At 37.8% G+C, this 16,451-nt stretch overlaps 1 long non-coding RNA gene across 3 annotated transcripts in view; it reads right to left on the reverse strand.

Annotated features, from left to right (window-relative positions):
• LOC142073234 (uncharacterized) overlaps positions 1–16,451 on the reverse strand; it is a 309,657-nt gene that overhangs the window by 193,734 nt on the left and 99,472 nt on the right. For all 3 annotated transcript variants that reach the window (XR_012669999.1, XR_012670001.1, XR_012670000.1), the window contains one exon: positions 5,093–5,227. This is a non-coding gene — a long non-coding RNA (uncharacterized LOC142073234). The remainder of the gene's footprint in view (positions 1–5,092; positions 5,228–16,451) is intronic.

Consider the following 16,451-nt stretch of genomic DNA (forward strand, 5'->3'; position numbering starts at 1 on the left):
TTTTAAACACCAATACCATGTGACGAGGCTAAATAGTCACCAGATGAGGTAGAGCAGCTGTTATCAAAACAAAGCTGATTTAAAAGGTAACAAGCAACAATCCACTTCGTAGCCTACAAGTGAACTAAAGGTACTGGTTCTAAACTGGACATTCCTTACACCTTACAAAGACCACCTAACTCATACTCACTCTTTGATCATTTCAGGGGAATCTAATCCTTGTCACTTAATGCTTTAAATATCAAAGGTATCTGAAGATTACCAAAGGTTTGGGCTGGAGTTAATGTATTTCAGATCTGAGAATCAGCTTTTACCCTGACAAAAACGAACATATTCACAGAATTGCTGCTACTCCACTTATCTATTGACTAAGTACTGACAACCACGTGGAAAAAAAAACAGCAAGGAATTGTCACCACACGAGTTACTGGCAGTATGTCAGAGAAGCAAAAAAAGTAATGCTTCTTATAAAGCTGCTCTTTGTATTCTCATTTCCCAGAAGTCCACTACAAGAGGCAAGCAACACCCAGTGCCTGCAACCATTGCTCCTTTATCAATTCAAGAGATGGACCCAGATGATAAATACTATGAGATCAAAAAGATCAAAAAGATTTTTTAAAAATATATATATTAGAAAAAAATAAATGCCTTTGGGTCCCAGGTTTAACAGTGTGCATGGTTTATTACCACCAAATGATGTGTAAAAACGCACAGATCTTGTTTGGCTAAAGTTGAGAGGGACACTAAGTGCCCATAGACTTGACCTGCCTAGAGAAATCAGTTCCCGCTGTAAAATAACAGACTTTAACACATTCTCCAGAATGACATCATCCAACGTGGCTTGCCAAAAATGTTACTTTTACATTTCTGCAGCAACAGAAGATTTCCTTTCACCACTTTACATTTTTTTTAAGTTAAGGAGCCAGTCAATCGTTCAAAAATATGAAGGTCTTTAAGTACTTCCAGGCCTATATATTAGCAATTGTTCATAGAAGCAAGTGAAAAATGGGGATGATGGGGGGGAGGAAGGGGGATAGTAAATGTGTATCTTTTTTCTGGTTCTTTTAAGGACATTTATATCTGTGACCATGCTGAACTAAAATAATACAAGTTGATGCAATTACCACACTCAAATGGATTTTTTCCCCATATGATTTATCACTAACCTCACAGATGAATCTGCATGGTGAAACTATATCTATCGGTTTAGGAAAATGTATGTAATCCACTGGAATTTACTGAGCATGTACAATAAATGAACATGCTCTGCCAATGCAACATAGGGATTTCTGCCTCATCAAGGAATGCCAGTCCATTAAACTTTGAATGAGTCAGGGGGTTGTATTTGATCTCAAGGAACTTCATTTGAAAACTACAAGCTAAAAAAAACAAAAAGGGACTCTACTTAGCCTATCCTGAGTATCTAAAGCAAAGAACCACTGCCTCCATCACTGACTCTCTGCTTTGAATTTTACATATCTAACCCCTCCCTTTTCACTTCTGACAAAATTTTACATCTTATCTTTGTCCTTGCCAATGCTGGAGTGCCATCTTTAACCCACTTTTTCATGTGAGAGGTCTTAATGCCCACTTTAACCATGCTAATTTCTATGCAGACAACATCCAGCACTACAACTAGTAGAAACGTATTTTTATTACTCCAGGCCCTTGACATACCACAGTTCAGTATTAGCAAATGCTTCAAAGACTTAAGTATTCTGTGGACTTTAAGATTGGAACTGGGAGTCAAGCACTCTGAATTCAAATCCCAGATTTGTCACTGTCCTGCTGTTTAATCTTGGATAACGACAATCTGTCTCATTTTTCCACAGCTATGAATTGGAAATAATATCAACTCCCCAACACTGATAGTTTCAGTGATAGATGATTCCCCTGTCTGATTGTACTTTCTCCTTGGCACTTAACTTTCCAGAATCAATAGTTCTCACTTGCAGGCCCCCGGCCTTTGGAATGACTTTAGTGTATTTAGTAGTACTGTACACCACTTAGTTACATTTGCTACATATTGCTACATAGTCAGAAATACCTTAAATTGATAACCAACATTTTAAAAATATAATTTTATATTATATATATATTTATACACACACACACACATATATATATATATATATATATATATATATATACTGCTTTTATCCTCCATTGTTTGCATTTTACATATCTTGGGCAATGAAACAAGAGTCTTCCGTTTCCCTTTCGAATTTTTGTCCACTAGCACTGAGAGGCTGAATTTAAGTTCAGAACACTTAAAACTTAAAAGAAGATTTAAAATAATGTAAAATTTCATTAAAACATTTGTATTCACATTAGGTTTTAGAAAAATTTATTCATTTTCAACAAAAAAACCTGGGGCCTAAATTAAATTAAATTGAAAATAACTTTTTAATTATCAAAAACCATGCAATAACCATACCAACTATGATTAACACATATCAATTTGTAGCCCCAGCTTACATGCCGCTGATTTTAAAAATGAGTTTTACTTTGTTTTTTTAAAACACTTCCCCCTGCCCCCTCTCCCCAGTTACACTGAGGTTTACAAGTACTTTATGATGTAAACCAGACAAAGTACACAATCCATTTTCTTCCTAAATTCTGTTCATTCCCCTGTACACACAGAACCCAATTTCCTCTTCCACTTATTCTCCCCTTTCCTCCACACAGATATATATTACTTTCCCCCTTCCTCCTATCTGCATTCTCCTACACTCACACCCCATATTCCCCGAAACAATCTGCATACAAATGTGAATTAGCACACTAACTGTCCACCCAACAAATTTCCCCATCCTGCCTTTCGCAGTGAGTCAGTCTGGTGCAATAAGTAGTTTTTGAAAATATTTGGGAAAATGGTAATTTATTGCTGTTAATTTTCATAATTGAAAGTTTATTTGTTGGAAAAGGTCGGTATATTCCATTTTCCTGCTAAACTCACAAAGACTTGCACACTTTCAAAACTGCTGCCATCAGTTATTGTTCTGATTAGGCCCAAGGCCAAAAGCTGCCCTCAGTTAAGAGGCCACTTTATAAAAAGCCAGCATTCCCCATTGTTTCCAATATAAGGGAAGCCAAACTGCCTGCAAGGAAGATGGTGGCTCTATATGCAGTCAGAAGATGGAGGGGAGCACTGTGAAGAACAGCTGAATGGAGGCAATGGTCATCTTTGCTAAGAACAGTCTGTGACTTCTGTCCTATTGAAAATAATGGGTGACAGTGGCTATTTCTAAGAAGGGCACGTTGATAGAGAGCATCTTTGCACTTCAGTCTTATTGAGAACAAAGGGGGTGGCAGCTATTTTGAAAAAAGGAAATTGTTTGTTTGTGGAATTTTCTGAAAAATATTATTGTTCAATCTCTCCTAAACTTTCTGTTGGGTAGAATAATGGCAAAAAATGACCATAAATCCTTTTTTTTTTTTATGTCAAATGCTGCCTGTGTACACTATTTCAGTGAGTTTTATTTGTATAGAAGGTTTGAAAAGTCTGCATTATTCCCTTACTGGGATCATTTGGGATTTAAATTAATCTGCTACCAGGTGGTAAATTTCTTAAAGGGCCTATTTAAAAATTAAATTTATCACAAATTAAGTTATTGTACATTCTCAGAAAATTCACTCAGTGCTCAAATAGTAAATGTTATAATTTTGGGGAGGATATGTTATATTCTTTATAAATAAGAGATTACATGTGTGCTGTAAGTGAAAACACTATATCGTCTCAACTATGGATCCATAACTGGCATCTTTCCAATACTGAATTCAATGTATCATTCAAGTCTGTGCCGAATGAAGAGAAATTGTTACTTCATAAGTGTGACTTTCCTGAGAAATTACTAGCTTTTAAAATCAAATCTTAGTATAATTTTGGGTTGCAACAGACCTTTAGTGGTCTATTGTCGTTCTTCCTACTTTACTTGTGGTTTGAGTATACTGCATTAATACAGGACTGTAAATCAGTAGAAAGTAGCAAGCAATACAATACTTGTACAGACTTCCACTAATGCAAACTTCCCCTACAAAACCCAAGTTACAACTATCTACAGCTATCTCTTTTGTATATCTACACTACGCTTATTGTTTTACAAGCATTTAATTAGCACACTAACATATAAGGTGTTAAAGACAGACAATTTAATCACAAACTACCTTTATCAACAGTACAGATGTCACAGAACTAATTAATGCTCTGATCCTGCAAACATATATGTTCATAACTTTAAGCATGTGAAGTAACCCTGTTAACTTCAATGGGATTAACCCCTACGAGTACTCAAACACATATGTATATGTTTTCAGGATCGGGGCCTAAAAATCATCTACACAATTTACTGAACATTAAACAGTTTTTTTAAAAATGTCATGACACTAAGATAAAATTTCATCTGCTTTTTTGTAAACAACTCTAAAAAGTATTCAGTAGAGGCAATTAGAAAATGACAAATATTGTGGGTAATACCATAGAGAAGTCACTGGAATAGCATCCCTTCTTAAATTGTTTCACATACATGGTTGTTGTATGTTGAGGTGGGGATAAATACTCTCTTAACCAAAAGTAAAAGCAAGATAAAGTTGCTGGATTTTGCTGAGGAGTTTCCCTGGGACTGGGAATTTATGGCAAATGCAGGGGCTGGGGCATTTGGCTTTTTGGAGTTGTATGCATCTGTGTGTGTGCATGTGTGTCAGAAGCAAAAAGCAATCAGAAAGCAAAGAGAGAACCCAAGAAACAGTCATGAGCATGGCCCTGAGATAAAGCAGAGACAGAGCCACAGGCCTGGCTAGAAAGACCGGCTTGGAAGTTGTGAGCAAATAAATGAACTACTGTGTTCAAGAAAACAAAACTTTGTATATATCCTTTGTAAATAAACAAGATTGCACCAAAGAAATAGGTGATTCATATCAGCAATTACTCCTCCTAATAGAAACAATCTGGCAAGACCCCAAATATTGTCTAACCGCTTAGGCAAAAGGGCAACAAAATGTAAAGAGCCATCATGTTTTACTAGATCATCTGATCGCTCTCATAATTAAACCAGAAGTGCTTCCTTTCTTCTATTATAAACCATTAACTCACCAGGCAGTCAGCCTCCCTGTAGGCTGCAACCTTCTGAAGTGCTTGCTTTGTCAAAAATATCAGGTTTTTGAGCTCGTAGAATTTCACGTGTGCAGGTCACTCCTTCCTGATGAATATTCAGGAACTTATTTCTACCTATAAAAAAAAGTATAAAGAGAAAATAAATTTCTGAAAACTATGCCAAAAATATTTGGAATTGTTTATAAGTCAGTGCCATCTTAAGCAGTTTTCATTTCTTAAGATCCATCTACTATTCCCCATTCAGCTCTTTAGCCCATAACACAACATGATGACACATACTACACGAGAGGTACTACATAAGTTATCTGGCTTCCCCTCCTACTGACATGTCAGAAATATGTATTATTATTTGAATTACAGTGGCATCTAGAAGCCAAATTTGGATGAAGACCCCCTTGTACAGGGTGCCATGCAAAGTTAAACTACGTAATTTATTGAATATTTCCCGAGCTAAAGGAGGAAACAAAACTCATTATCAAATGACACATCCCATCTAGAAAAAGAGTTTTATAAGTTAACATTTTTCTCTCACCCACTAACAAGTGAAATGCCGTAAATGAAAAGTAATGGACAATTTCAGCACTGCTATAACTCCACCGACCGCAAAGTTGTTACATCAGCTATCAATATGCCCAATGTGTCTTTATTTCCCTCAGATTAAGAGAAATGCATGTCCTTGAAACCAAAGATATTCCATTTTTGTTTTTCTTAATTATATTAGAAAATAGTAAACATAAATTATGGTATTAGATGAACTCATAAAAACATAAGAATGGCCACACAAGTCGACCACAGTATCCTGTCTTCTGAAGTGGCCAGTGCCAGATGCTTGAGAGGGAATGAACAGAACAATTTTGAGTGATTCATCGTCTGTCATCCAATCCCAGGTTCTAGCAGTTGGAAGTTTAGGGACACTCAGAACATAGGGTTGCATTCCTGATCATCTTGGCTAATAGCCATTGATAGAAATATCCTCCATGAATTTACCTGATTCTTTTTTTAACCCAGTTATACTTTTGGCCTTCCCAATGTCCCATGACAAAGAGTTCCACATTTTGACAGTGTCTTGTGTGAAGAAGTACTTTCTTCCATTTGTATTAAAATTTATGATGATGGATAGCATTGTAAAGAGAGTTAACTCCTGATTTTCACAAGCATAAATTTGAGGAGAATGAGGCTCATAATATATATGAGACAACAAATGCAGCAATTCCACTCCCTCCCCCACAAAATTAAGATTCCTTTAATCAAAAAGCTAAAGAAAGCTAATGGAATAGACAAAAGAATAGAAGTACAGCCTTGTTCATTTTTCTTGTACAATATGAGACTGGAGCTGCTCTGATAGAGGCTGTAATAGGAGTTGATATTTGGGGGATGGAGGGATAATGGCAGAAGGTGGAAATTTCCTTCCCCAAATATTGGCAGGTGGATGTTAAACCTGAACAAAATGGCGATGCACCTGTTGAGAACTGAAAGCTTTTCTAGAGATTTTGGCACTAATTGTCCTTTCACAGCTGGGGGATTATATGTAATCTGAGCTGTCAACACAGAAGTTTTTAAAGCGGCCTTGACAAAGATTTTTGGGGAAAAAGTTCCCTTCTTCTAGAGTTAATACTAAAAAATAGTATTTTATGAGGTTTGCCTTTCATCTCACCCTGCTGCACTATCCTTTCAAGATGTGGTGTCATGAAGAAAAAGAAAAAAACAGTTACTCCAAATGCAAAGATGTTTTCACTTAGAAAATATCTGTGAGTTTACTGAATTTCGCACAAAAGTATATGTGAAGGGGACTCAACTGGCCATTTTTTCTAAAACAAACCCGAGTTTTAGTCTTTATTTTTAAATATCCCAGCACTGTACTAATAGATTTACTATAATGTGATCCCTTGCCATCACCTGAAATAGCTCATTATCAATATTTAATAACTGGAATTATTTATGCACTAATCTTATAACGGATAGCGTGCAGATGGACCACTATACCCATGCAGAATTCCATTCAATTCAACAAGGCTCTGCCTAGACACACCTGCCCACATACTATCAGCTGCATAACTGGTGCCTTAGTGCATCACACATACTTAACATATGCCTTTCCCAGCCTTTTATTGATAACGTCAAGGCACTTAACAGACAGCAACTCATGTCATCCTAATCAGGTGATATATAGTAGTCAGAGCATGGAACATAGAGACAGGACTTTTGGAGACCTGATCCCCTTTCACTTACACTGGTGTAAATGAGGAATAACTCCATTGAAGTTAGTGGATATTTACACCATTATACAACTGGTATAAGTGACAGAAGAATCAGGCCTCTGAACTCTGTTTCTGGGTCTTTGTGCCTCAGTTTACCTGTGTAAAAAGCCTTACCAGGGTATCGTAAGGCTTGCCTCTCTTGATATTATATAGTTCTATATTATACATAGTTACAGAAAATTATATCAAATATTATAGATATTAGGAAGACCTATTCAGCCATTGTAAGGTGCTGGATTGTCCCCAGCCCCTGCCAGACCCACTGCCACACCTAGAGTCTCTTTCTAGGTACAGTTTTATTGTCCAAAGACAAAAAACACAAAATAATCCTGCAGTCAACACACACACTTTGATTTTATATCCACCTCTGTGTTCCGTTAAACAATTTGAGTCCATTAGCATTAATGACAAATACATTGAAGTTCACTTTTTTCAGTGACTCTGCTACTTCGTAACTTCCTGTACTGTATGGGAGCCATACAATTATACATCCTCCTCTTAACCTCTCTCTATCTCATGCCTACTTAGAATAGCCCTAGCCAGCTAAGAGCATTTGTCCATCAGAGGTTTCCTTGCAATGCACTATTTTCCTCTCTGCCTCCCAGAACTTTTCGTCATGTTCAAATGCACACTGAAGTAATTTCCTATGAAGAACTCAGCCCTTCTAACAGGAACCAAGATATGCCAACCTAACTGTCAGGGTCCTCTCTAGGAACCACTAACTTGTCCCTGATCCAGAAAACTTCCCCTCTTTCCCAAAATTGGTCTGATCTTCCAGTCCCACCATCTCCCTTTCGTCAGGTCTAAATGCTCACCTGCTAATTACATCCTTCGTGTTTTTAAGCTCTCACTTACTCAAGATATAAGGTCTGATGCATTGATCCACTAGCAACAGTAAAACACCAACACTAGCTGAGTTTTTCTTTTTAATCTTCAAATGATGGTTTTACTTACACATTTCCTGATTATTCCTCTGGATTTCTGCTGTGGTGAAGATGAACTGCCTGTTCTTTTCTAGGGCTCAGCAAGGGGGCAAAATACACGCTCCTCCCCAAAACCCAATCAGACTTTCACTCCAATTAAGCTTATTGACACCAGGTTTGATACATTCCTTCACAATGACAGCAAGCAAGCAAGCAATTTCTTAAAGCAAATAAGCCCTTTAAAATAGGAGCTCAGAGAAAAATAATTCTCAGGAAAGGTTTTAAAAGTTAAAACTGTGAAAAAGATTGAGAAGATTCCAGAGGCCAGCTCTGCAGAGAAACAAAACCCCTTTATACCGTTAATCCAATTTAAACCATAGAAAAGAAGCAATGCTGCAACAATTTTTTAAGAACAGAACATATTTTGTGTTGAAATGTTTTGTAATACAACATAACATTACTAATTTATGTTATGAGCTGGGCGAAACCTTGCTGAATTAAAATCCCATTGAGACTGGTAGATGTGGACTCGTCCTTCAGATAACATAACTGTAAGCATAAGACCCATCTAACACAATTGTGTGTGAACCCGCCCAGGAGTTTGGCTGAATATTGTGGTGGGAGAGAGATTGTTTTGGAGTTTTATGGGGAGGGGTGAGAAGAGATCTCACAGAAACTGAGGTCAGACAAGAACAGACTAAGGAAGAGAGGAAGCCTGAAGGGCAGCTACAAGCATGTGGCTGACCCTGGAAGAAACCTGGGGAGAGGTTTTTGTGTCAGGCATACAGACTGAAAAAGAGTACTCTTCCTACTGGGAGCAAAAGAAGCTGTTTCCTGCTATTTGATTCCTGCTGTGATGAGAGACACAGGCTTTGTACATTCTTTGTAAATAAACAAAACTGCGTCAAAGAAAAACCTGACTACCACCAATTTCTACTCACAACTGGAACACCGACAGCCTGCAAATTTTGACTAGCTGCTTGGATCAAAAAGGGGCAACAACATTTATATAATGTATTTTATCCCAAATGATCTAAAAGCATTTTGCAACATCTCTGAAATGCAGGAAACTCTGGGGAAGAGAGCAGCATCTAACTGGCTTATACCATCTGCTGCTTAATATTGTAGGAAGGGAAAGTTGGGGATAAAGGAATTACATAGGGAAGGAAAACATGGAATTAAAGATTTAGAACCATTCAGTATTCACCAACTATTACAACATCAAACACATTTTAAAAAACAGGTGGTTATTATTCATACAATTTTCACAACTACCTGCTAATTTTTTATTCCCTTTCGAATCATTTGTAGTGGATCAAACTGTTAACACAGCAAATATTAGAGAGAGAGAGAGAGAGAGAGAGAGTGTTCTCAGCCTTTGGGATAAGGTTCAGGCTCACATCAGTTAAATATGTCATACAGATAGTCACAAGCCCCTATGATTTAAACCACTCTAAACCTTGAGGTTCAGGCCTATTTTTAGTATCATATATGGCCATTAGCAAAGACTTACATCAGAATACTTAAAAAGGGTGAGGAGCTTGATCTAGTAACTTTTTTCCATCCTTAACTACTCTACCTCCATATCCATAAACATTGTGTTTTGTGCAGCTCCACGTGTGACATTATTGCTAGTGAGAAACAGGCACTGATGTCCACCTCTTTGAGCATGTCCAATCCAATGGAAATTGGAGGTAGATGAGGGGAAAGGAGCTTCTCTCTTCCATTCACACAAAAGGAGGGTTGGAAGTGCTAGAGGCAGTCTGGGGGCTGTGGGAGCCAGGAATGACTGAGAAGTCTTCAGATGCTAGTGGGAATCAAAGGCATCCAGTAGCAGACTCTGGCTGGGGAGCTAGGGACTTGTGGGCAAGGGCGGTGCAAGGAGCAGAACTTAAGGCAACCTGTGGGGAGGACTTGAGGGGAGGAGGAGGAAAGACTGAGGCAGCCTTCCCCCATTCTATTCCTACTTCCATTTATCCTGCCCTCTACCCCATCCCATTAGGCTGACTTTATGCTGCCCCACTTCTCCCTCAGCTCCTCACAGCCCTCCTGTCCAGTCAAGCCTTTCCCCACTTCTCCTTCAGGATGCCTGGACACCATCAGGGGAGGCACTAACAGCAGAGGAGAGACCCTCTCCCTTTTTCAGTTCTGGTGGCTGGTGCCATGGTGGCCCTTAGTGACAAAGAGAAGCAACTGCAGGAAAAGTTCTGCTCAGCTCATGACCCGCTGCATGCATGAGATCCCTGCTAGGCTGTGCGGTGCACAAGGAGAAGAAATAATCTCTCAGTCTTTGGTCCATACTACAACTAGATCTGAACCAAGCTTTTTTAGATTAAAACAATTCATATTTTTAAAATATTTTGTTTTATATCTGTCCCCACATGCTTCTGTATCTCTTGACATGACCCAAAGTTGAAATGCCAAAGTACAATTTCATTTATTTCATTTCAATGGGAGTTTGGCACCTAGGTGCTTTTGAAACTCCCAGTGGGCATCTATCTGCATCTTTCGACACCTAAATACCTTTACAAATCTAACCCTAGGTGTCTAAGTCACTTTTGATAATGTGACAAGCTCCTAAATCACACAGGTGTTTTTGAAAAATTGTACCTATTACTAATTAGCTGAGAGGCAATATAGTCCAATAGACTAAGCATAGGACTCAAAGGCAGCAGTCTCTTAACCTCTGTGCCTGTTTTCATTTTCACAAATAGGGATAATAATACTTTCCTACCTCACAGGGTGTTGGAAGAACTAATTAGTTAATATTTCTGAAGAGATAAAGTAATTCCTATCTCTAAAGATATTTCTCATCTCAGCCTCTTTTATAAACCTCTTGTACAAGTATTCACTAAAGCTCACAAGAACAGCTAGACATGTACAAGTGTGCTTGAAGACAACCGCTGTCCTCTAGAGCCCTGATTGTCAGACATTCTGAGCACCAACAATCCCGCTTACATCAACGGGTGCTGCAGGTGCCCAGCATCTCTGAAAATCTGCATAGACCTGTAGTTAAAAAATGAACATCCATTGCCTTTGACCCACTGGTAGAGTCAGTGAGTTATTCCTACATTCTAAGCGTAGCCTATCTGCTCTTGGGTACGGATGGAGCTTGCATCTGAAATAAACACAGCACATGTTTTTCCCCTTTTCTACATGGAGGAAATTCATTTGGCTGAAAGCATTGGAAATGGCCTTTGTGCAGTATGTCAAACAGGCTTCCAATATTGCTCCACTAAGACATAAATTTCAATCTTGTTTGTTCAGAAATGACTCCTGCCCCTCTTGCCAAGAAAACCCAACTCTGTGTGATGGTCAAACTCTTAGTATTTATTAGGATATTTTTTGGCTTCTTTTAAACATTGTATTTTGTTTTCATTTATCAGAATGAACATATTGGTTGCCTGTATAGTGAACCAGACTATGACCCCTGATTCACTCTTCCACCAATTCTCTTCTTATCTCTTAATTGTCTTGAGATAACCAGAGTCCTTCATGGCAATTAACACTGATATGAGCTTATAAAATTACAAATCCTAAAATGACTGGATTGCAGGAGCGTTGAATGAATTAGAATTTGCAATACTCGTGAGATCTAGTGGACTACGCACAGGTCTGGAAACTATGAACTGCTGACTTTGAATCCTGGCTTTGGCTTGATACCCTGTGCCAATACTTCCTTATCTGTAAAACTGGGATTGCTATCCTTATTTACCTATCTCCCAAAACAAATGGAACTGACTGAGTACTTAGAATGTGATATAAGTGCAGATGAGTAAAAAGGGGTTTTTGTTTGTGTTTGTAGAATTATCAGGAAAGGCATTCCCTGTTTGTTAATTTCTCTGGATTCAAAGGCAAATACCAATCAATATCAAAATATCAATAAAGGTTTAAAAAAAGGTTGTGGTGGGCAGAATTTCTGAAAACAGGAAACTAAAGACTGAATAGTATTGAGAGTATGTGCTTCAGAAATACACAGGGCAGCATGCTTTCTATAATGCTATAATTAAAACTGGAAATTAGCACTAGAACTTTTTAATATTTTTCTATCATAAATAGTAAAAATAGGAATTCCCTGGACACAGCTACAGTTCTTCATGCTAAGGGTCAGGTGTCAGTGGTGACAAAGTTCTAAGATGGATACATACCTGCCTAGCTTCAGGCTTTTGAGTGATCTCTCTGACCCACAGGCAATATTCTATTATTCTAAAACAGTCCAAAGAGGCTCTGTTTGGATCCACACTAGAGTTAGATTAAGGTTCTAATCCAAGCTCTGATTTGGGCTCAATGGTATTAAAATCTTGCAAGGTTTCAGAGTAGCAGCCGTGTTAGTCTGTATTTGCAAAAAGAAAAGGAGTACTTGTGGCACCTTAGAGACTAACAAATTTATTTGAGCATAAGCTTTTGTGAGCTACAGCTCACTTCATTGGATATCCGATGAAGTGAGCTGTAGCTCACAAAAGCTTATGCTTAAATAAATTTGTTAGTCTCTAAGGTGCCACAAGTACTCCTTTTCTTTTTGAAAATCTTGCAAGCAGTTCTCACAAGATTTTGGCCCATAAATGGTAGAATGCTTGCCACCATTTTGAATGGCCCGTTTCTAATTATTACATAACAAATTCTGAACTTGTGCGAAAGAAGAAGGGAGCAGAGAACCATCAGCATTCTCATTCTCTGAAAATAATAGAATGATTTATGAACATTGCTCTGTGAAAGACACAGGTAAATCCCAGATAGAAGGAGGACAGACCTGAAGCTTTCACATGACTCCAGAATGAATTCCATCGAGTTTCGGCAAGAAAATAAATTAAACAAAAAAAGCAACCGTCCACACATTTCCTTCCTGTAGTGCAGGTGGAATTGTCAGGTTCCAAGTAAGGTTCCAAAAAACTCAATGGGAGTTTTGCCACTGGCGCCATTAGAGTTTTGCATTTATAGTGGACTATACGGGCGGGACCTAAAAGGATACTTAGATATTCCACAACATACTTCCATAAAGAAGAGGAAAGATATAATCCCCTTTTCATTATTTTTCAGAATATTTTAATTTAAAATCTATCCTTAGATTTTATTTTAAAAAATAATATCGATGTAATCCTGGATATTGAAACATATTTTAAAAAGGTCATTTAATAATGTGTAATACTATTAACCTATGGTAAAGTCAACGTTTAATTCTTAATTTGCTACTACATAAATGAAATAAATTTGCTATTATGAAAATTAATTAAGTAGCTAGTTATCTAAACTAATGACTATGGGCCAAAATAAAAATGGCAGATTTCTTGCTCTTCACCCTTTCATTTTTCAGTGGACAGTTGAATGGTACTTTTATATGCTGCAAAAGTCAGCCTCTCTTTCAAAAGTAAGCCTAACAAGAGCAGAGTTGGCTCCCACCAGGCATTTTCCAAGATATTAGATCCCTACATCCCAATATCACATCTACAGGGTTACTGATACAATGTAAAACCAAAATTTTCCATTCATAAAGACATCAACACCAAACCTTGCCAAAACATCGACCTTCTCAGCAGAGGAGTGTTAAATGATGCATGAGTGTAGCTTTATACTCAGACAGATACATGGAATAAAATTATAAAATGTTTTAGGGTCACCTAGGGAAAATGATAGCAAACATGACTGGAAAATATAGCCTGATTCAATGAGAAATGATGATCTGAGGTTTAATCTCTTCGTAGAACTAAAGTGGAAAGAGCTATTGGCAGACTTAGGCTAGATGATTTGTCATTATATGGGGCTATGTTGTTGTTTTATATTGCTACTGATGTGAACAGCAGGCCTGCAGGAACTAATCTTTTAAGATAGTGAACATAGAAACTTCATTTATGTACAATTAAATTTTTAATTGTACAAAGATTATTGATATATTAAAACATTTTTGTCTAATATCGATGGGGGGAAATAACACCATATTAAAATAGTGAGATTGAAAATATCTCTTGTGATTTTGGCAAGTAAAATGGCAGTGCAAAGTACTGTATTCAGATTACCAAATTATGTTACCTGATAAACATACATCAGACCCCAAAAGACTCAGCAAATGACTTGCTACGTGACTTTGGAAAAGACACTCAACATTTCTGAGGCTGAGTTTCTCCATTTGCAAAATGGGAATAACAACACTTACCTGACAGATTTATTTGGGCATGAGCTTTGGTGCATCTGAACTTACCCACGAAAGTTTATGCCCAAATAAATCTGTTAGTCTTTAAGGTGCCACCGGACTCCTCATTGTTTTTGTCGATACAGACCAACAAGGCTACCCACCAACACCTACCTGTTTCACAAAGTGTATCTTGCTGTTTTGGTCACAATGCACTTTGTACCTCTTTTCATCCAGGCATCTCAAAGTACTGGGGAACTGGATGATTTAAAGGATTGGTAATAAGTAATTTGCTGGGTTTTGCCTATTTAAATCCATCCCAGTTGAATGGGGATCAAAATTGTTACACACTTGCGACCGTTAGGCAGCCTCTGTGAAAATGAATCTAGTGATCTCACTTCCTGATGAACAAGTCTCCACATCAAAAAGCTATGACTACAATTGGCACTAACTTGCCTCTTTGTTAACACTCTTGACAGAGAGACCTAGAACTGAATGATAAGAGTAAAATTTTATCTCCATAGGTGGTGCCTTCAAGACAGAGCTGAGGAATGTTGTCAGGGCAGTGTGGCAACCATGTACTGTAGCGCCCATGATGTTTTTACTGGGTGGCTAAAAAGGACCTCAATCTCCAGTGCTGTCAAACCAGCTTCTTTCAAGAACATTTAATGCTATAAGATATTGTTAGGACCAAGAACTTAGCTGGATTCAAAAAAAAGATTTGAACATTATATGGATAATGAGAACATCCAGAGTTATATTATAAGGATTTTTTAAAAATTTAAAAACACACGAGTTTTGGAAGGGATACAAAACCTTACGTTTCAAGGCATACACCACTCCCTATTTGTCAGGAGTTAGGAATAAACATTTCCCATGGGCAGGTTCTTCAGTAGCTACCTACTGCAGGATTTCTTGCACCTTTCTCTGGATCATCTGGTATGCGGCACTGCTGAAGACAAGATACTGGCCAAGATTAGAAACTGGTGTGCTTCAGTATTGCAATGCCTAGGTTCCTGCCACTAAATTCACATATCCACACCAAAACATCAGGTCCAAATGCACCTGAACTTTGGAGATGCTTGTATCAAGATATACGTCTCTATTGTGTTTCTAAAATCAAATTATTTGAGGAGACTAAGGTAAGAAAAGAATTATTCATATTTAAAATACTGCAGCAGGAAGTTCCATTTCACAAGTAAGCTGTGTGTGGGTGACTGTGACATCACAATACCTGAGGTTGTTTGCAGGAGGATTTAGTGGCCTTATACACATTCAGCAGAATTACATGTCAGTCTTGCCCAAAGATTACTCTGGTGACACAGTGTATTACCATGCGGGAGGTCTCGATTTGAGAGTCACTTCAGAAGTTCTGAACCTTAGGGTGACAGAGGTTTGGAGCATTACAGGACATACATTCAGGCTTCCAGACTGCCTGAAGAATACTACTGCAGTATCATTTGAATTTTATTAAGGGAGATGCCCAAAACCTTTGTAAAATCAAGTGCATGTGCAGTGGGTTACCAGGGGATGAAAAGGGATTTCATAAAATTGAGGGTCCTCTGAATTATACACGCTCTTACAGATATAGTGTATGCATTTTGTTATAGGATAAACAGAAAAGAAGGTCTTACTCTCTTAGTGTTTGGCCTAAATATTATTGGGATTTAGAAAATTCCTTTGTTTATAAAAGTAGCAAAAGAGAAATAATGCTTTTTAGTATAAGAGTAATCTTCACACGATTATTAATGGCAAAAGACGTGGGTATCAGTAAATATTCATATGCATCCAATATGAATCGCCGATCCCAGTTAATCTTGAAACATAAACAAACAAACCCACACAGATCTCTGTTATGCAGAAGTTTGAGCCATTCAGCAAGGTCGTCTGACTGCCATGGAAATGATAATCTGTGGAAGGGTCAGAAAGGATCCCTCAAGTGGGGTTCTGTCTTGAAAATAACTGTAAAAATGTCCCCAATGCTAATGGAATTGCATAAGTGTATTTAGGGTGTATTTAGCCAGCACTTTAAC

Source organism: Caretta caretta, chromosome 9 (genome assembly GCF_965140235.1).
Source record: "Caretta caretta isolate rCarCar2 chromosome 9, rCarCar1.hap1, whole genome shotgun sequence".
Lineage (NCBI taxonomy): Eukaryota > Metazoa > Chordata > Testudines > Cheloniidae > Caretta > Caretta caretta.